Source organism: Meles meles, chromosome 7 (genome assembly GCF_922984935.1).
Source record: "Meles meles chromosome 7, mMelMel3.1 paternal haplotype, whole genome shotgun sequence".
NCBI classification, from domain to species: Eukaryota; Metazoa; Chordata; class Mammalia; order Carnivora; family Mustelidae; genus Meles; species Meles meles.
Window position 1 is genome coordinate 93,763,934 of NC_060072.1, and position 22,434 is coordinate 93,786,367.

The 22,434-nt window shown below is 36.7% G+C and overlaps 2 pseudogenes; both read left to right on the forward strand.

The window, feature by feature from the left end:
• Positions 1 to 5,088: 5,088 nt before the first annotated feature.
• On the forward strand, positions 5,089 to 7,967 carry LOC123946428 (annotated as a pseudogene).
• Positions 7,968 to 9,614: 1,647 nt separating this feature from the next.
• On the forward strand, positions 9,615 to 10,566 carry LOC123947574 (annotated as a pseudogene).
• Positions 10,567 to 22,434: the final 11,868 nt, after the last annotated feature.

The window sequence follows — 22,434 nt, forward strand, 5'->3', positions numbered from 1 at the left end:
TATATCATCACTCACTGTTCTTACTGAGCTTATGTAAATAACTAGACCAAGTTTGTTAAAACTGGACTTGTTTTTCAAATGAATTAGTCCTGATTTGGCTATCTCTGGAAATGGGGGTTATTCCAGAGAGAAAAAAAAATTTTTCAGTAACACGTTTTTGTGGATATTAAGTTCTAGATTTGTTGTTTTAAATGGTTGTTTACCTAAACTTGCCAACTTGAGGTAAACTTCAGAGAAATTGCACAATAGCTTGTTACATGATCTTGCCTTTGCCAATCAGTCAACCCCAGATAAAAGGAGGGACCTTCAGAAAATTGAAGGATTTCAAAGGAAGAATCTGACTGAGTTAATGGGAATAATGGAAATAGCCACTGAGGACTATGAGTCATGCTTGCGGGGGATGAGAGCTCTCTTACAGACTCTGCAGGAAAAAGGGTATTGGGTGTCAGCAACGAAAGCACAGCTTTGTCAGAGCCATGCCACTTATTTAAGATTTAATCTCCATAGGGAATGAGCTCACTGTCTGAGTCCAGAAAACAGGTGATCACCCGATACCCCAGATCCACCACACCCTGACAAGAGTTTCTTGGGACAGGGGGCTCTTGTATGCTGTGGATACTGTGGTTTGTGGAGCATGCCTGACCTCTCTATGGACTGACTAAGGGAGGACTCACTATAGTAGAATGGACAGCTGAGGCAGAAGGAGCATTTCAGGAATTACAAACAGACTTACTGAGTGCCCCAGCATTGGCCATCTCAGATGTTACCAAGCCATTCCACTTGTATGTGGATGAAAAGGCAGGGATGGCCAAAGGAGTTTTAAATCAGACTCTGGTGCCTTGGCAAAGACCAATAGCCTATCTTAGCAAAAAACTAGATCCAGCAGCGGCTGGGTTCCCCCTTTGCCTCTGCATAATTGCTGCCATGGCCCTCCTGGTCAAGGGTGCAAGTATATTACAGAAATGGACTAAATTAGACTATGAAGGGGATTGGGCTAAGACTAGAAAGGAAGGTTAATTCTTCCTCGAAGACTAGGAAAAAAATTAGTAAGCCAAATACATCAGGGCACTCATTTGGGGACAAGTAATCTTAAGGAGCTTATGAGCAAGCAGTTCCAGGTTTCTAAATTAGGGCGTATGGCTCAGGATGTGGTTGGTAGATGTGCTCAGTGCCACGTGGTCAATGCGGGAGGAACTAGAATGGGAAGAGGAAAAAGAGAAAGAGGTAAAGAACCAGGAATTCATTTCCAGAGATGAAACCTGGAAAATACGGACATAAGCATCTGTTAGTTTTTGTGGATACTTTTACAGGCTGGGTAGAGGCTTTTTCTGCTAAACATGAGATGGTGGGAATAGTAGCCAAAAAGCTACTAGAAAAAAAAAAATAATTCCTAGGTTTGGGTTGCCTCTCATAATTGGGTCAAACAACAGCCCTGCATTTGTCAGTTCAGTCTCACAGGCATTGGCCAAGGCCATGGGCACTAATGGAGAACTACACTGTGCCTACTGGCCACAGAACTCTGGACAAGTATAAAAATGAACCAGACTCTTAAAGAGACCTTGACAAAGTTAATTCTGGAAACTGGCAATGGATGGGTGGACCTTCTTTCCTTCACTCTCCTTAGGGTGCGATATACACCCTATTTAAACTAAGTTACCTCATTTAAAATAATGTTTGGGAGACCCCCTCCACTCTGTCCATGATTACAAGAGGTTGCCTTAATGGAAATGACTGATCAGTCTGTACTCCATTCACTGCAGGCACTACAGTCTGTCTTAAAAAGAGCCCACACAGAGATCTGAGCTGCCTACACTGAGACAGAGACGGAAATAAAACTATATCCTTACCAACCCGGAGACTTGGTTTGGATACGTGACCACTGAATGGAAAACTTGGAGACTCACTGAAAGGGTTCATTCACTGTCATCCTGACCACCCCCACGGCAGTAAAAATAGAAGGCATCAGGGCCTGGATTCACGTGTGTCATGTCAAACGAGCCAAAAACAGGACACCCCCCCAGAAATGGGAGCCACTGCCGGTGGACTCCACTAACTGTGGACTAAAACTAAGACCCAAAAGGGTTTCAAAACTTGGTCACTTTTAATCCTGTTCTTACTCAGCAGCAGCCAGCTCATTGGCCTAAAACAGCCCAATAGAAAATCAGAAAGAAAGGAGATGGAACAACACTCAAGGTTAATGACACCTCAGGTCAGCCCGTTTCCACCCTCAAGAACTTGCTGAAGAGCCAAAGAATTGACTAATCTCCAAAGAAAAGCGGGGAATGTTAGGGCCAATTTAATGTTAAAACCTGTTTAACTATTAGGGCCTGCTTAGCCAGAGCAACTCCATATTGCCTAGGTAGCCATATTGTTGTTTACATGCACGGACTTCATTCCAGGAATAAATGCCCCAGTAGTTCCTGGTATGGTTCTGGGTATTGATTCCGGGAGTAAATGCCTTAATAATAGAAGCCACGTACCTTGGGTCTGTGGTTATGTCCTATAAAACCAGTCTGTGAGATCAGGAGGGGGTTGCTCTCTTCGGAGGCGGCCCTGGTCAGTCAGTCTGACTTCTAATGCTTGGCATAGAATAAAGCTTCACATAACTTTCACTTTGTCTCTGTCTCATTCCCCTGGCCAGTCAGTCTAACTTCTAATGCCTGGCATAGAATAAGGCTTTGCATAACTTTCACTTTGTCTCGGTCTCCTTCCTTTGATAATGGACCCCAATAAGGCCCACAAATGAAGTCCATTCAGGAATAAGACATGGAAAAAAACCTGCCATTTGGTGTGACCATAGCTCTGGCAAATGCCTGATTAGACCCAACTGAAGTCCAAGGCAGCCACAGACTGGCACATTAACAAAACAGGAACTAAACTTCCTCAAACTGACAAAGTGAGCCACTGAAGATGACTAAACTGAAGGCAAACATGGCTCAGCCAGAACAAGAGGGTGCACACAATAAACATAGGAGACACCCCTAAAGCACCAGGTTCTGGTGAAGAGGGGACACTGCATTGCAGCATATTACAGGACCTCTTCTTCATACAGCCACTACTTCCAAGAGCAGAAGATGCACCTAAATTTCTGAACACAGAGAAACAGACAGAGAGTTAGACACAATGAGGAAAGAGAGGAATATGTCCCAAAGGAAAGAACAGGACAAAATCATAGCAAGAGAGTTAAATGAAATGGAGATAAGCAATATAATGAAAAACAATTTAAGGTAATGGTCATAAAGATACTCACTGAACTTGAGAAAACAGTGAAGGACCTCAGTGAGATCCTCAACAAAGAGATAGAAAATATTAAAAAGAACCAAGTAGTGAGGAAGAACTCAATAACTGAAATTAAAAAAAATACACTAGAAGGAATAAATAGTAAACAAGAGGAAGCTGAAGGATGATTCAGCAATCTAGAAGACAGAGTAATAGAAAACAATCAAGTTGAATAGGAGAAAGAAATACGAATAATTTAAAAAAAATGAGAATGGAATAAGAGAACTCAGTAACACCATGAAGCATAATAACATTCTCATTATAGGGATCCCAGAAGGAAAGGGGGGATAAAAGGGGGCAAAAAAAATTATTTGAAGAAAAAAAGTTTAAAACTTCCCATATCTGGGAAAAGAAACAGAAATCCAGATCCAGGAGGCATAGAAAGCACCCAATAAAATCAACAAAAAGTTCACACAAAGACACATACTAAGTAAAATTATGGCAAAAAGTAGCAATAAATAAAGAATTCTAAAACCAACAAGAGAAAAGAAAACAGTTACATATAAGGGAAATCCCATAAGGCCATCCCCTGAAACCTGGCAGATTAGAAGGCAATGACATGATGTATTCAAAGTACTAAAAGGAAAAATACCTGCAACCAAGAATACTCTATCCAGCAAGGCTATTTTTCAGAATACAAGAAGAGAATAGAGTTTCCCAATAAACTTCAAGGAATTCATCACCATGAAACCAGCCTTACAAGAAATGTGAAAGAGGATTCTTTCAATGAAAAGGAAAGATAATAACTAGGAATTTTTAAAATTAAGAAGAGGGGTGCCTGGCTGACCCAGTCCATTAAGTATCTAACTCTTCATTTTGGCTTAGGTCATGATATCAGCATTCTGGGATCAAGCCCCATGTGGGGCTCCACACTCAGCATGGAGTCTGCTTGTCCCTTTTCCACTGTTTCTCCCCCACTTCTCCTCATTCTTTCTCTCTCTCTCAAATAAATAAATAAATGAAATTGTTTTAATTTTTTTTTTAATTTGAAAAGTAGGAAGTACAAAACCAATAATTTTAAGTATACCTATAAAAATCAGTCAAGGAATTCACCAAAAAAGGATTTAAAGTATAATACCATGTATGTAAAATAGAGGAGCACAGGAGTACACATTTAGTATTTTTAGAATGGGTTCAAACTTAAAGTAACCATCAACTTAATATTAGACTCTCATGTACATAATATGTTACATATAAACCTAACATCAACTTCAAATCAAAAAACCAGTAATAGGTAAAAAATTAAGAGAAATAATTGAAATATTTGACTAAAAAAAAAAAATCCATCAAACCCCAAAAGAAGAGATAAAGAGAATAAAGGAACAAAGAACTACAAAAATAACCATAAAACAAGTAACAAAATGGCGATATGTACATGGCTATCAATAATTACTTTGACTGTAAACAGGTTGAATACTCCAATCAAAAGATACAGAATGATGAAATAGATAAAAAAGTAAAACCCATCTACATGCTGCCCACTAGGGACTTTTTTCAGACCTAAAAACAAGCAAATTGAAAATCAGGGGATGGAAAAAGTATTTATCATGCCAGTGGAAGTGAAAAGAAAACTGGGGTAGCAATACTTATATCAGAAAAAGTAGATTTTAAAACAAAGACTATAACAAAAGACAAAGAAGGAAAGTATATAACCATAAATGGGACAATCCAACAGAAAAATATAACAATTGCAAATATTTATGCATCTAATGGGGAGCACCCAAATACATAAAATATTAATAACAAACATAAAGTAAATAAATGATAGAAAATAAAATAATAGGAGACTTTAACATCCTACTTACATCAATGGACAGATCATCTAAAAAGGTAATTTATAAGGCAAAAATAGCTTTAAATGACATATTGGTCCAGATGGATTTAATGGATATATTCAGAATATTCCACCCTAAAATAGCAGAATATACATTCTTTTGGAGCATATAGAACATACTCCAAAATAGATCACACTCAGGCCACAAGATAAGTCTCAACAAATTCAAAAAGATCAAAATCATACCATACATCTTTTTCAACCACAACATCATGAAAAAAGACACTAACCACACACACACACACACACACACACACACACACACAAAATCTGGAAACCCACAAATTTACCCACTTAGAGGTTAAATAACATGCTATTAAGCAATGAATAGACCAACAGAGAAATCAAAGAGAAAATTAAAAAAAAAAAATGGAGACAAATGAAAATGAAAACACAATGATCCAAAATCTTTGATATGCAGCAAAAACTGTCCTAAGAGGGAAGTTTACAGCAATGCAGACTACCCCAGGAAGCAAGAAAACTCTGGAATAATCAACCTAACCTTATACCTAAGGGAGCTAGGAAAAAGAACAAATAAAATCTAGAACAAGTAGAAGGAAAGAAATAGTAAAATTAGAAGAGAAATAAATGAAATAAAATTTTAGGAAAAGAATAAAGCAGGTCAATGAACCAGAAGCTGGTTCTTTTCAAAGATGAGCAAATTGGTAAACCTTTAGCCAGATCCATCCAAAAAAGACAGAAAGAACTCAAACAAACAAACAAAAAATTAGAAGTGAAAGAGGTGTGGCACCTGGGTGGCTCAGTCAGTTAGGCATCCAGCTCTTGGTTTCAGCTCAGTTCATGATTTCAGGGTCATGGGATCAAGCCCTGTGTCAGTCTCCCTGCTCAGCTCAAAGTCTGTTTGAGACTTCTCCCTCTGCACCTCACTCCACTCATGCATGCTCTCTCTCTTTTTCTCTTTCTTTCAAATAAGTAAGTAAAATCTTAAAAAAAAAAAAGAAATGAAAGAGGAGAAATAACAACCAACACCACAGAAATACAATTATAAGAGAATAGTAGGAAAAATTATTGGACAACCTAGAAGAAATGGATAAATTCCTAGAAACATATAACCTCCCAAAACTGTATCAAGAAGAAATAGAAAATTTGAACAGACCAATTACCAACAATGAAATTGAGTCAGTAATCAGAAAATTCCCAACAAACAAAAGTCCAGAGTCAGATGGCTTCACAGGTGAATTTTACCAAATATTTAAAGAACAGTATATACCTATTTTTCTCAAACCACTCCAAAAAAATAAAAAAAGATGAAGGAAAGCTTCCAAATTCATTCTACGAGGCCAGAATTACTCTGACTCCAAAACCAGATAAAAATGCCCCAGAAAAAGAGAACTACAAACCAATATATCTGATACACATAGATGCAAAAATCCTCAACAATGATGATTCACAGACCTGTACCCCTGAAGCAAATAATACATTACATGTTAATTAAAAAATAATAAACTAAAAATTAAAAAAAATAAATCCTCAACAAAATATTAGCACACTGAATCAAACAATATATTTAAAAATCATTAACCATGATGAACTAGGATTTATTCTCAGAATGTAAGTGTGGTTCAATATTTGCAAATCAATTGATGTGATATATCACATCAATTAGAGCAAGGACAAAAACCATATGACCATTTCACTAGATGCAGAAAATGCATTTGACAAAGTACAACATCCTTTCATGATAAAAACCCTCAACAAAGTAGGTTTAGAAGGAACATACCTCAACCTAATAAAGGCTGTATATGAAAAAATCCACAGCTAACATCATACTCAGTGGTAAAAAACTGAGAACTTTCCCCATAATATCATGAAGACTAAGATGTCCACTCTCACCCCTTTTTCAACATAGTACTAGAAGTTCTAGCCACAACAATCAGACAAGAAAAAAAAATAAAAGGCACCCAAATTGGTAAGGAATAAGTAAAACTTTAACTGTTTGCAAATGACATAATAGTCTATATACATAAAAAACCCTAAGGAGTCCACAAAAAAACTACTAGAACTGATAAATGAATTCAGTAAAGTCACAGGATAAAAATCAATGTACATAAATCCATTGTATTTCTATACACTAATAATAAAGTAGGAAAAAGAGAATTTAAGACAATCCTAAGGATTGGCACATTCTCCTTGCTTCTTCTTGGGGTTTTGGCCTTGCTCCCTCCCTGCAAAGAGTCTGGACATGTCCATGTGGATCTTTCCTGGTGGGGTCCGTAGTGCTCTTGGGTCCATACTAAGTCTCTGCATGGACAGAAGCAAGAGCCATGAGATCACCAGCACCCACAAGGTCACTACCAGGTGGAGGAGAATGAGAACATCAATATGGTAAAAGACATCTGGCTTTTGGAAAATGTGATTGATTGTATGAAGGAAACCTTCACATCTGGTCCAAAGTCTCAACAGTATTCTGGTGCTTATGGTTCCTCACTTTCTGATGAAGAATTGAAAGAAGAGTAGCTGAGGAGCAGGCATTGGAGCAAACCAAGAAAGAGTCAGAAAATCAGAAACAACTAAAGCAAGGCAAAGAACTGAACTGAGAGGGCTTTTGCCAATGAGCAATTAACCAGACCAATTCTTCACGGAAGGATTATCAAGTGAAGAAGAACAAACCAAGGAAGCACCTGGCTAAACAACTGGAAGAGAAAGATCGAGTGATAAAGAGGCAGGATGTATTCTATAAAGAGCAACAGGCTAAAGGAGAGGAGCTCAGAATTCTACAAAGTTACCATTGAAAAAGTATCAGAAAGTTGCTGAAGACAGGGAAGCAAAGTTCAGGCAATATGAGTTTTATCCTGGCTGGGCTGATATGCAGACCAAAATTATCCAGCTGTAGTAACATGTCTGACTTGGGAATCAGGGTAACACTGACCTGATATAAATGAATTTGGAAGTGTCCCTGTCTTCAAATTTTTAGCACTCTTTGAAAAGGACTGGCATTTATTCTTTGATTGTTTAGTAAAATTCACCAGTGAAGCCATGTTTATAATTTTCCCTTAGGTTTATTTTTTGGAACATGAGTAATTTTTAAGTTTGCTATTCAGTTTCTAAATACTTATGGGTTTCCTGGAGATCCCTCTTTTAATACACAATTTTAAGAACACATTTTGTGAAAGTTGAACGTTCTTGCACAAAGATTTGTTTAATGGTTCAGAGTATAGTTTATCTTGACAAATATTCAGTGTACATTTAAAATGAATATATTTTTCTCTTATTGTGTGAATTATTCTGTAGATGTCAGTTAAACCTCACTGGTTCATAAGTTTTCAAGTCCTAATTTTCCTTGTTAATCTTCTGCCTAGTTATTTTATCCATTAGTCATTAGTCCATAGCATTGTTCAAATCCTCCATATCCTTACGGATTTTCTGCTTATTTGTTCTGCCAGTTATTGAGAAAGGAGTATTGAAATATCCTATTATGTATTTGTCCATTTTTGCTTACATTTATCAGTTTTTTACTCAGATAATTTGAAACTCTGTTATTAAGATCATAAAATCTGAGAATTTCTATGCCATTTTAATAATTTGATCTTCATCATTTTGAAATGACCTTCCCTGTTTCTGATATTAAACTTTGTCCTAAAATCTAGTTGTCTAGGGGCACCTGGATGACTAGTCAGTAAAGTGCCCAACTCTTGTTTTTGGCCCTGGTCATGGTCTCACAGTCATGAGATCAAACCCCATGTTGGGTTCCCCACAGTCTGCTTGAGATTCATTCCCACTCCTCCCTCTGCCACTCCTTTCACTCTCTCCCTCCATCTGATAAATAAATCTTTAGAAATAAATGAATAAATAAATAATAACAAAACATTGAATATTATGACTAGAAATATATTATAGAAATGTATATAACCCATTAAAAAAAGATATACTCTAACACGGAGGACATGGGGAGATGGAGAGGAGAAGGGAGTTGAGAGAAAATGGAGGGGGAGATGAACCATGAGATACTATGGACTCTGAAAAACAGTCTGAGGTTTTGAAGGGGTGGGGGTGGGAGGTTGGGGAACCCTGGTGGTGGGTATTATGGAGGGCACTGTATAGGAGAGAACAATGTCTGCACACATATACCTGTAAGCCTGGTGACAGAAATGTATACGTTTGTAGAAATGGGCGCCTGGGTGGCTCAGTGGTTTGGGCCTCTGCCTTTGGCTCGTCTCGGGATCCTGGGATCGAGCCCCACATCGGGCTCTCTGATCAGTGGGGAGCCTGTTTCTCCCTTTCTCTCTGCCTGCCTCTCTGCCTACTTGTGACCTCTCTCTGTCAAATAAACAAATAAAATATTTAAAAAATGAAAAAAGATACATTTTTTCTTAATTTTATCTTATTTTAAACATTCTGCTTCAGAGAAATAGAATGGTGAGACATGTGAGCACAGAGATGCAGTTATGGCTTTTATTGATATGTTTAAAATCATATCTATACCTAAACACTATACTTTGATATATATTTTTTGATTCTTACAGAGAAAATACTCTAAGATATGATTTGTGAAAATCACACCAGAATCACTGAATTTATTCTTCTCAGTTTTACAAATAACCCTGAGATGCAATTTTCCCTCTTTATTTTGTTCCTCATCATCTATACAGTCACTTTGTTGGGCAACTTCCTTATCATCCCAGTCAACAGTATGAATCCTGCTCTTCAAACACCCATGTACTTCTTTCTCCAAAACTTATCACTTCTTGAAGTCTGTTTCACCTTAGTCATTGTGCCAGAGATGCTGGTGGATCTAGTGTCTCCAAGGAAAATCATCGCTTTTGTAGGCTGTGGGATCTAGATGTACTTTTTCTTCTTCTTTGGCAGTTCTGAATGTTTTCTCCTGTCTATGATGGCATATGATCACTTTGTGGCTATTGGTAACCCTCTCCGTTATTCAGTCATAATGAGTAGGTCCCTATGCTTATAGATGGCAGTCGGCTCTTTGATGTCTGGTGTTCCTGTCTCTATGCTATAGACAGCTTGGTTGAAGGGCCTTCCTTTCTGTGGACCAAATACTACAGACCACTTTTTTTTGTGATGGTCCTCCAATGCTGAAACTAGTCACTCAGGATACAACCATGTATGAAATGCAAGCACTTGCTTCCATGCTACTATTTATCATGTTTCCCTTCTCCCTCGTTTTGGTCTCCTATACCTGCATTATCATCACTATCCAGAGGGTGTCCTCTACTACTGGTCGCCAGAAGGCATTCTCTATTTGTTCATCACACCTCATTGTGGTATCCCTTTTCTATGGAACAGCCAGCTTGACCTAGCTAAGGCCCAAATCCAACCAGTCCCCTGAGAGCAAGAAGCTAGTGTCATTGTCCTACACTGTCATCACTCCTACGTTAAACCCCATCATCTACAGCCTCAGGAACAATGAAGTGAAGGGCACAGTCAAGAGGACATTTACTCAAAAAGTCTTGCAGAATTTAGAAGTGTTTTGAGTTCCACTGCATAGTGTTTCTAAACAAAGAAGAGACAGCAGAACCCACAGTCCAAAGCTTAAAAGGAGTGCAAGATTAGCTTTGATTTTGTCAGTGTCACTTGCTGTGATAGATGGGTCTCCGTGTATCAGTCAGACTCCCAGCAATAGACAGATGGTACTCTTGGGATAATTGAGAGAATATTTATGAGGGCTCTGTTTGTGAATTGGGGGGCAAGACTAGATAATTGTCACACAATTCAAATGATGGAAAATCCACAAGTCTTGATCTGAAGGGGTAAGGAGAAGAAGTATTACCTGGAACCTGGTGGATGCTACGAACTATATGTAAAGCCACACAACTGGAGCCCTGTTCTTTAAAGGAAAAAGGCAGCCATCCTGGTCTTCTGCTATTCTAACTCTCTCAAATCTGCTGATGCCTGTTCTTCATCAAACTAAATCTGAAACACAGGACAAGAATTTCTGCCAATGCAGTTCATAAAGGCCAGCCTTGTGGGGTACAGATCAGAATAGAAAATTTAGGGGCGCCTGGGTGGCTCAGTGGGTTAAGCCACTGCCTTCGGCTCAGGTCATGATCTCAGGGTCCTGGGATCGAGTCCCGCATCGGGCTCTCTGCTCAGCGGGGAGCCTGCTTCCCTCTCTCTCTCTCTCTGCCTGCCTCTCTGCCTTGTTGTGATTTCTCTCTGTCAAATAAATAAATAAAATCTTTAAAAAAAAAGAATAGAAAATTTATGAAGCATAAATGAAAATATTCACCAGAGACCCCTATATATTCTGCATATAATATGATGCAAATATAATCTTGTAATGTGCTTTAAGTAACTTTTAAAAAGATGTATTGAAAAGTGGAGACTTATAGTTGCCAAGGATTCACAGTGCAAATTCTTTATGTAAGTTGCTGCTTTAAATGAGATTATATAATAAGATTACCTTCATATGAATATTTCATAATATGGTTCTGGACCTATTTGATCATTGGCCTAATCATCTATTAATTTTTGTTTTATTTTTTAAAGATTATTTATTTGAGAGAGAGAAAGAGGGGAAGGAGGAGGGAAAGAGAATCTCAAGCAGACTCCATGCTGAGTGCAAAGCCTGACAGGGGGCTCAATCTCATGATCCTGAAAACAAGACTTGAACCAAAAACCAGGACTCTCGCAGTCAACTGACTGAGCCATTCAGGCTTGCTTATTAATGTTTATTAATTAGCTGTTGCTTAGAATTTAAACAAGAAATACTTGCTTTCCACTATAGTAAAAGCAAGAATAGTGATAATAATAGCCAACATGATTTATCAAAGCATTAATAAATGCCCTCATGGGGTGTCCAGGTGGCTCAGTCAGTTGAACATCTGCCCTCAGTTCAGTTCATGATCCCAGAATCTTTGGATCAAGTCCTGCATTGGGCTCCCTGCTCAGTGGGGAGACTGCTTTTCACTATCCTTCTGTCCTCCCCATGCTCATGCTCTTTCTCTCTCTCTCAAATAATTAAATAAATCTTAAAAATCCTTAAATAAAATCCTAAAAAAAAGGTCCTTGCAACAACCCAACAGGTAGATCCTATTATACATTTATTTTTCATAAAAGATGAATTAGGATCAGAAAATTTAAGAATCTTGACAAGGTAGGGTTATTGAGAGGTAGTCACAGGAATTCAAATTCAGACCCTTCTACATTTGAAATTCAGTATGTTAATTTCTTAAAAAATCTCTAGGACATTTTCATCCTGATAAAGCACCACTTATACATGGGAATTTTGTCTGTAAGTCCATAAGTGCCTTAAATCAACTAAGAAGACAAAATGAAATTGTGTCAAATGTAATTGTGGAAAATTTCACATTCCCACTCTCATAAAAATATATATTGAATATGCAAATTATACCAATAATATTTGTTGCTCTAAGTCTTCATTAGCCAACATTTTTCTTAATTGTATAGATTTTTCTTTAAGCAGCAACTAGCCTCTATCATTCTTGGTCAATATGTCAGAGAAATTTAAAATCACCACAAATTTGCAATTTGTCATATTAATTTTAATTTAATTGTGATTTCTAGAAGTTTATATCCATTGAGCATAATGGGAATTTGGGATATTTGGAAATATCAGTACCTTTAAATCTTTCTCCTTCAATGGCCTTTTAATTGTTTAAGCTTAACTCACATATTCCAAATTAACGTTGCTAAATTCAGTGACCATCTGGTAAGACTACTGCAATGGTTTTTTCTTTTCTTTTCCTTTTCCTTTTTTAAATAGATCTATTTATTTATTTGAAAGATACAGAAAGCACAGCAAGAGGGGTAGAGGGAGAGTGAGAAAATCTCAAGCAAGTTTCCCACTGAGGATGGAGCCTGACATGGGGCTCATTCTCATGACCCTAAAATCATGACCTGAGCAGAAATCAAGAGTCAGATGCTTGACTGACTGAGTCACTCAGGTGTCCCTGGTTTTCTACTATTTGAATGTGACTCATGAGTAGATTGTGAGGTTGTAAAATCAGTTTAGTAGTGAATGTGTATGTGTTTAATAAGCTAGCATAATAAAATCAAGAATAGAATAATAGTAATTTATGAAAAGAGTTTATGGAAACACCTGACACATAATAAACCCTGTCTGAGTGTTTGATAGTATTATTGTTAGAATAACAGACTATATAGATTAGATCCCATATATGAAAGGGTATGCTTTAGTTATGCATTTTTATGTTTTGAGTGAAATGTAAAATTAATTTCCTCCTTTAAGATGCAAGAAAAATTTTCATAAGGTATTCACTTATTTCATATCTTGTCTGATTTAAAGTCCATGGCTTCTTTGGGGCATTTATAATATAATCATTATGTTTCATATAGTTTTTTAGTACAGTTATACTTATATATTACATATAGTTTTATAAATTTAATGTAAATATGAATAAATTTATAAATTTATAAATAAATATATAAATTTAGTGTAAGTATAAATCAATTCATAAATTTAATGTAAGTCAGAGAGCCACTTGAAGAGACTTTTTATCAAGCTTGTCATCCTCAATTTACAAATTTGTATATAGTTTTATAAATTTAATGTAAGTATAAATAAATTTATAACTTTAAGTCACAGAGCCACAAACTCCATCCTCAATTTACAAATTGATTTCTTCTTCAGAGTTCTAAAAGCTAATTAATAAAGTCATTATTATATCTGAAGACATGATTAGAAGGACTTATTTGATGAGTTGTTCACCCCCCAAAATGCTAAAATTTTTATCACTAGCAACAATTCCAGAGTTTTCTTTGGACAAACATTTTCATCATTTTTTTTTTATGGGGATATAATTGTCTTTTTTAGTTGTACAAAAAAAAGGAATTTTTCTTAAGTTTACAATTCCATAGATTTTTCCATATATATGCCCCTATATTGTTATTTAGAAGACTTTATGGAAACATTTCTTACAAATGTCTGTAATTTTGAGTGTCGAGGGATGTCTTCAAAGGCCAAAACTGGTACCCCTGGCACCCCTAAAATAAGAATTGGTTAGCTCTTATTTTACATGTTATCCAATCCTGTCACATATATGAGGGCTGAGGCAAGAAGAACAATTAACATGTTGATATTTCAATGTAGCTTAAAAAGTCTATCTGTTTGATTTCAATGTTGGTCAGGTCAATACTTCAAATGCTGGTTCATTATGGAATGAAACCTACATACTAAGTTGAAACAGGATTAATAACCAAAATATATAAAGAACTCATACAACTCAACAGCTTAAATCTGCAAATAATCCAGTTTGAAAATGGGAAGATGACCTGAACAGACATTTTTCCTAAGAATATATTCAAATGCCCAAGAGGTACATGAAAATGTGCTCAAAGGAAACGAAAATTAAAACCACAATGAAATATCACCTTGGACTTGTTGGAGTGAATGGCTATCATCAAAAGGACAAGAGATAACAAACAGTGGGGAAGATGTGGAAAAAAGGGAACATTAGTGCACTCTTGGTAGGAATGTAAAATGGAATAGCCACTATAGGACATGTAGTATAATGGTCCCTCAAAAAAATAAAAAAAAAAAATAAAGTGAGAACTATGGTATGACCTAGCAATTCCACTTCTGGTATGTATCTGAAGGAAATGAAATCACTATGTCAAGGAGATATATGCACACCCATATTCATTGAAGTATTATTTACAATGTAAAATATATTTATCCATTCATCTGTTGATGGACATCTAGGTTCTTTCCATAGTTTGGCTATTGTAGACATTGCTGCTATAAACATTCGGATCACTGCATTTGTATCTTTAGGGTAAATGCCCAGTAGTGCAATTGCTGAAGATGTGGTATATATACACAATGGGATACTATGCAGCCATCAAAAGAAATGAAATCTTGCCATTTCCGATGACGTGGATGGAACTAGAGGGTATCATGCTTAGTGAAATAAGTCAATCAGAGAAAGACAACTGTCATATGATCTCCCTGATATGAGGACATGGAGATGCAACATGGGGGTTAGGGGGATAGGAGAAGAATAAATGAAACAAGATGGGATTGGGAGGGAGACAAACCATAAATGACTCTCAATCTCACAAAACAAACTGGGGGTTGCTGGGGGGAGGTGGGGTTGGGAGAGGGGGAGGGGGTTATGGACATTGGGGAGGGTATGTGCTATCGTGAGTGCTGTGAAGTGTGTAAACCTGGCGATTCACAGACCTGTACCCCTGGGGATAAAAATACATTATATGTTTATAAAAAAAAAAATCGGAAGGGGAGGAGAACCATAAGAGACTATGGACTCTGAAAAACAACCTGAGGGTTTTGAAAGGTCGGGGGTGGGAGGTTGGGGGAACAGGTGGTGGGTAGTAGGGAGGGCACATATTGCGTGGAGCACTGGGTGTTGTGTAAAAACAATGAATACTGTTACGCTGAAAAAAAGAAATAAATTTAAAAAAATATGTATATATATATATATTTACAACACATATATGCAATAGAATACTATTTATCCATCAAAAAGAAGGAAATCTTGCCATTTATGATAACATGGATGGACCCTGAGGACATTATGCTAAGTAAAATAAGTCAGGCAAGTAATGTATGATCTCACTTATATGTGGAACCTAAAAAACACTCATTAAAAAAGAGATCAGATTTGTGGTTACCAGAGACAAGGTGTATTGGAAGGGAATGCACAAAATTGGCCAAAAGGTAAAAACTTTCAGTTATAAGATAAATAAGTACCGTGGATGCAACATACAATGTATAATGTACAATGTACAACATGACTACAGTTAATGCCAGTGTAGGGTAAATTTGAGAGTTTCTTCTCTTTCTCTCTCTCTTTTTTTAGATTTTATTTATTTATTTGACAGACAGAGATCACAAGTAGGCAGAGTGGCAGGCAGAGGTAGAATATGGGAAGCAGGCTTCCCTCTGAGCAGAGAGCCCAATGTGGGGCTTGATCCCAAGACCCTGGGATCATGACCAAGCTGAAGGCATAGTCTTTAACCCACTGAGTCACCCAGGCGCCCCAATTTGAGAGTTTCTAAGAGAGTACATCCTAAAGCTTCTTATCACATAGGAAAAATTTTTGTAACTATATGAGGTAATGGATATTAACTAAACTTACATGGTAATCATTTTGTAATATACATATGTCAAGACAATATACTTATACCATTGGCTTGTATGGTGCTATATGTCAATTTTATCTCAATAAAATGGGAAAAAGAAAAATTAGTGAAATCTGAAAATAAAAATAAAAATCTAGGTTCTGGGGCGCCTGAGTGGCTCAGTGGGTTAAGCTGCTGCCTTTAGCTCAGGTCATGAACTCAGGGTCCTGGGATTGAGTCCCTCATCGGGCTCTCTGCTGAGCAGAGAGCCTGCTTCCCTTCCTTTCTTTCTGCCTGCCTCTCTTGTGATCTCTCTCTGTCAAATAATAAATAAATAAATAAATAAATAAATAAATAAAATCTTTAAAAAAAAATCTAGGTGCTATTTCTGGCTCTTTCATTAACTATCTTATTGATTTTGATCAAGATAGAAACTCTCTGAGAGTCACTTTGGTCATCCATAAAGGAACAAATTCTAAAATTATATGAAACAAAAATTTGACAACAATAAATGTAATGTATAGATTATAAACGGCAAAGTGGTTAGCAGATGGGGTAGGATTTTTCATGGACAAGTTTGCAAAAGGAGCTTAACTTTAAGTTGAAAAAGAATCATGCCTTGTGTTTAGCAAGGGAACACAGACAGCAAAGGGCCAAAAGAAAGTAAAGGAAGCTGTTTGCATGTTAACTGGCATTTTCTCTTTTTCTTATACGCTTGTTTATAGATAGGACTTTTATTTGTTTTGCTTTGTTTTTTAACTACAGGCTTATGTTTTTAATGATTCTCAAGGTATTTGATTTCTCTTCAGCATATTCCATACAATATATATGATCACTGTTGTGAATGGAATTGTGTCATCCCAGGGATAAGTCGAGCTCCTAATAACAAATACGTGTGAATATGACTTTATTTGAAAACAGGGAATTTACACATGTAATTACAGTGATGGTAAAGTTATGCTAGATTGGGGTGGGCCATAAATCCAATGACTAGGGTCATTATTTTATTTATTTATTTATTTGTCAGAGAGAGAGAGAGAGGGAGAGAGCAAGCACAGGCAGACAGCATGGCAGGCAGAGGCAGAGGGAGAAGCAGGCTCCCTGCGGAGCAAGGAGCCCAAAGTGGGACTCGATCCCAGGATGCTGGGATCATGACCTGAGCCGAAGGCCGCCACTTAACCAACTGAGCCACCCAAGCATCCCTGACTAGGGTCATTATTTAAGATGAGATTCAGAGACACAAAGATACACAGATCCACAGGACTGACAGCCATGTCAAGATGGAGGCCAAAGATGGAGAGATGCATCTGCAAGCCAGGAGTACTAAAGCTTGTTGGCCAGCACCAGAACCAAGAAGAAAAGCATGCAACAGTTTTGTTTCCTCAGACCCACCAGCCTTCTGGCTTCCTGAACTGTGAAAGAATGAATTTCTGTGGTTTTAAGTCACCAGTTTGGGGTAATTTGTTATGGAAGCCCTAGGACAGCAATATGGTTACCACAGCCCTTCACTGAGGTTTATGACAAAAAAAAAAGTGATTAAGAATAGCTATTTTAAAAAAGAATCGTTATAGGGGCACCTGGGTGGCTCAGTGGGTTAAAGCCTCTGCCTTCGGCTCAGGGCATGATCCCAGAACCTGGGATCGAGTCCCGCATGGGGCTCTCTGCTCAGCAGGGAGCCTGCTTCCTCCTCTCTCTCTGCCTGCCTCTCTGCCTACTTGTGATCTTTGTCAAATGGATAAATAAAATCTTTAAGAAAAAAAAAGAATCGTTATAAATAACATTTGCTGTATGCTATATTTTAAAACTACAGAAAAAATGGTAATGCTATGATGTTGAGTATTTGTGGAAAATACACAAAGGAAATAGAATATCTGAATAGCTTTTTGTTTATAATGCTTAATTGGAGAAATTCGAGTGGCAGTTGGTTAAAAAAATAGGCCCTTTATTCCTTCTTCTTTTGGAAAACACCCACACGGTTGCAAAGCTAATGAATCCTTTCCCAGTGAACTTAACTACTATGTGAGAGTATGGTGTCGGTTGCAAGGCAAGGATTAAAAGGCGTATGCGAAAATTTTAAGATTGGTGAGTATATTTAGTTTCTTGATAGTGGTGAAGTTTTCATAGGCTATGAAATATCTCAAAACTTATCAAACTATATATTTTAAACATGTTTATTATATTATAAGTCAACTGTACCTCAATAAAACTAATTTAGACATCTAATTTGGCTTAAATAAATTCTCAACAAATATTTACTCAGCAAAGATATCATGCTGTGTGTCCTTCTTGTAGGGATTACATATATATATATATAGATATAGATAGATAGATAGATAGTTAACAAAAACTTGCACAGGCATACAGAGAAGATAGTACATAAAGTCCTTCATTTAGTGGAGCTTACAGTTTAGTGAGGATGCTAGACGACAAACACATAGCAAATAAAGAAAGAACAAAGTCTAAGAGTGGTGTGAACAACAATAAAAATCTATTATGCATAAAATATCAAGCCAGTTAAGAGTTAGACAATGATTGAGTAGTGGTTATCTTGATAGTATGATCAGGGAAACTTCTCTTGAGAAATGCCCAGTTCTGAGATCTCAGTGACATGAGGGAGTTAGTCATGTGATGTCTAGAGAAAGAACAGCCATTGCAAAGTCTTTGTGTTGATTTTGAGTGAGCTTTGAGTTGACTTTAAGTGGGCATAGGTGACAAAGAAATAGCAAAAGACCCATTCATATAAACCAAAATGAATAAGAAAAATAGTGATAGATAAATTCTAAGAGCAACGGAATGACAAGAAAGGCTTGGCGGGGAATTTCAATCGGCTTATATGCTCTTTGTTTCTTCTTCTTTTTTTTTAAAGATTTTATTTATTTATTTGACAGAGAGAGAGATCACAAGTAGGCAGGGAGGCAGGCAGAGAGAGAGGGAAGCAGGCTCCCTGCTGAGCAGAGAGCCCAATGCAGGGCTCCATCCCAGGGTCCTAGGATCATGACCTGAGGCAAAGGCAGAGGCTTTAACCCACTGAGCCACACAGGCTCCCCTTCGTTTCCTTCTTTTTACCAGCTAGTCTGACCTATGTTTGTTGTGACAGAAAGCCAGGCAGTCCTGAGTATTTTTTTTTTTTAGATTTTTTTTAATTTGTTCATTTGACAGACAGAGATCACAAGCAGGCAGAGAGGCAGGCAGAGAGAGGAGGAAGATGTCTCCCCACTGAGCAGAGAGCCGGACGGAGGGCTTGATCCCAGGACCCTAGGACAATGACCTGAGCCAAAGGCAGAGGCTTTAACCCACTGAGCCACACAGGTGCCACCATTCCTGAGAATTTTGAAGCAGACAAATTCTGATGACCCAGAGACCATTTCCCAGTGGGTCCTAAACCTTTATGTTCTCTGATTTAGCCATGGAAGGAGCTCATTTGAAACTAAGGCAGAACCAATTCACCTGTTTGAGGTAGGAGAGGGTTGGTAATGGTTGCATTGAACTACAGATGTAAAGTCTCTTTATTGTTTTGTCTGTTACCTTTCATGTTTGCTTGCTGACACAACTGTGCACATATTATTTTTAAATAAAATGTTGATTGGTCTAAGCAACACAGGTAAAAAATTTCACAATATGAAAGTTCAGGATATGTACCTATTTTCAGGCAGAAAATGTTACACCACACTCACAGAATAGAACTTAAAGTAAATCAAATCACACTTTCTTCTGTTTTTCGGCGATGCCCATTCCCATCTGTCATGGATTCAATGACAACAAATTCAACTTTCCTCCTAAGTGCTTCTTAAACTAGCAAAGAGGTCCACCACAGAAGGAAGCAGAGGTTAAATATGAAAGTTATATACAATTCCTTGTAGAGATTATTTTACTTTAGGAGAAAGTATTGATATCCAGGGAAAGTTGGGAAAGCTTTTCCACATCCTTTTAAGTACAAATAAAACTTTTTTTTTTTTTTTAAGAAAAGAAACAGTTTCTTAGCAGTAAATCTTTTGAGTAAATACATCCTGTTTGGGTCAAATTTATTATTTGATCATTTATTATTTGATCACATATGGTATATATATTATTTTTCTGGTAATAGCACTTATCTTTATTATAAAAGGTTATCATTTTTGTTCTGCTGAAAGAAATTTGGTTGATATAAATTTTTTTTCTTATATAAAATTTCTCATTTTTTTCATCTTTTATTTAGTAGAAAATGATGTCACTTACTACTACATAAATGTTTTTGATCTCATTTTTGGACTTGTCTATTTAATCAATAAAGTATTTCTATTATGTGGGAATCATTTACGAAGTCTTCTTTTATTAAAAAAATGATTGTTTAAACAATGGAAATTTCAGGGTTTTAATGGTCTTTAGTGAATGTAATTGCTTGAGTACTTTCTAAGTTATAATCTTCAGTCTTAATAGCTAGGATCTCAAACTGGAAGATTAACAACAATATCTCCAAATTATCTGACACTAGCTATTTTCATGTAGAAACAGAATATCATTATCAATTTTCACACCCCAAATTTATTTCAACTTTTGGCAATATTTCAATGTAATGAGCTGTTTTGTCATAGTGGAAAGGTGTGCCCTAATATTTTCTGCATATAAAATATTGTAAAGCTCATTTGTGCATAATTTTTATTTCCTATATTTATTTTCTGTACTCAATATGAAGTAGTCAAGATAATACTTTCAAACATAGCTAGCCATTATTTCAGCTAATACTTAAATTTACATTCTTAATACATTATTCTAATTGTCATTAACAAAACAGAATTTTTAATAATACTGATAAGTGCATAGCATATTTTGCTTTAAAAATGTATTTATATAGAGGTATTTAACAAAAGAAAAAATCATCTACAAAAGCACAAATTGATTGAAGTTATGTTAGGAACCCTGAAATTTTCGGGATATAATTCTAGACAAAAAGTCTTCCTAAGTTGACAAAACTGCTCTTTTGTTGTATTAAATACTTCTGGGGTTTTCACCTTGATAAGAATATATGATGTGTGGCTGTTATTAACTTATTCCTTCTGGAGCTTTCCTCTTGATAAGAATATTTTATGCATGACTATTACTAACTTATTACATAGTATGATATGAAAATATGTCAACACATGTAGTAAAATAATAGTTAAGATGAAAAGAATTTTATTTTTTGAGTAGACAAAAGCATTCCTAATAGTATTTCTTTGTGTCTGATGATGAAAAATATTAAGGGAATATTCTTAAGAGCTGTATGGATAAGCTTAATTGGAACTTTTGTTTGCATAAAAACCATAGCCTTTAATAACGTAGGGCTATGCCTCTAAAAAAAAGTCAAAAAATATTTTACATTAAAATTTTTACCAAATCTGTACAATTTTCTGGACTCTGTATAAAAGATGTACCTTATTCTTATGGGTAACTTATTTATGTTAAAGCTGGACAGATAAAGTGTATATACTTGATATAACTGGAAAATAATTTGACTTTATGACCAAGTGTTATGTTGTGGTAAATTATAATAAAGAAGAGGAGAATCAGTTATGGTTGATTGCAATTGTTAGATACAATTGTATGAAGAGCTGAGCTTGAGCTGACATTTAAGGAACCGTAATTTGTGGATGGGCAGTTCTTGCATACAGGAAAAAAGCACAATCAGTGAGATTATTTTGATTTAATGTTTTGCCAAGTGTTGACTAATCCACATATCTACATTAAATGGTGATAGCATTTATTGAGCCCTTGCCATGATCAAAGAACTACAAGTAATATGAATTCCTAACACTTTTTTGTCTTTTAGATTTTTTAAATTAACATATAATGTTCCGGGGGTACAGGTCTGTGTTTCATCTCTCTTACACAATTCACCACACACCACAGCATATAGTCTTGCCAGAATTCCTAACACTTCATTAAGAATTAAGGAAAAGGGTTGCCTGGGTGGCCGAGTTGGTTAAGCATTTCCCTTCAGCTCAGGTGGCGATCCCAGGGTCTGGGGATGGAGTCCTGCCTCAGGCTCCCTGCTCAGCAGGGAATCTGCTTCTCCCTCTCTCCTTGCTCCTACTTTCTATCTCTCACTGGCTCACTCTGTCACTCTCAAATAAATAAATAAAATCTTTATTTTAAAAAAAGATGAAGAAGAAGAATTAAAGGAAAAATCATCAGGCCTGGAGCCAGGGTTCTGCTACTGCAAGGAGGGTACTGGGTGCAGGGAGCTGCCCTGGCCAGCCATTGCCACCTCACTAGGTGAGCACAGCCCTCTGGCAGAGCAGGGACCCAGCAGCCACAGCATC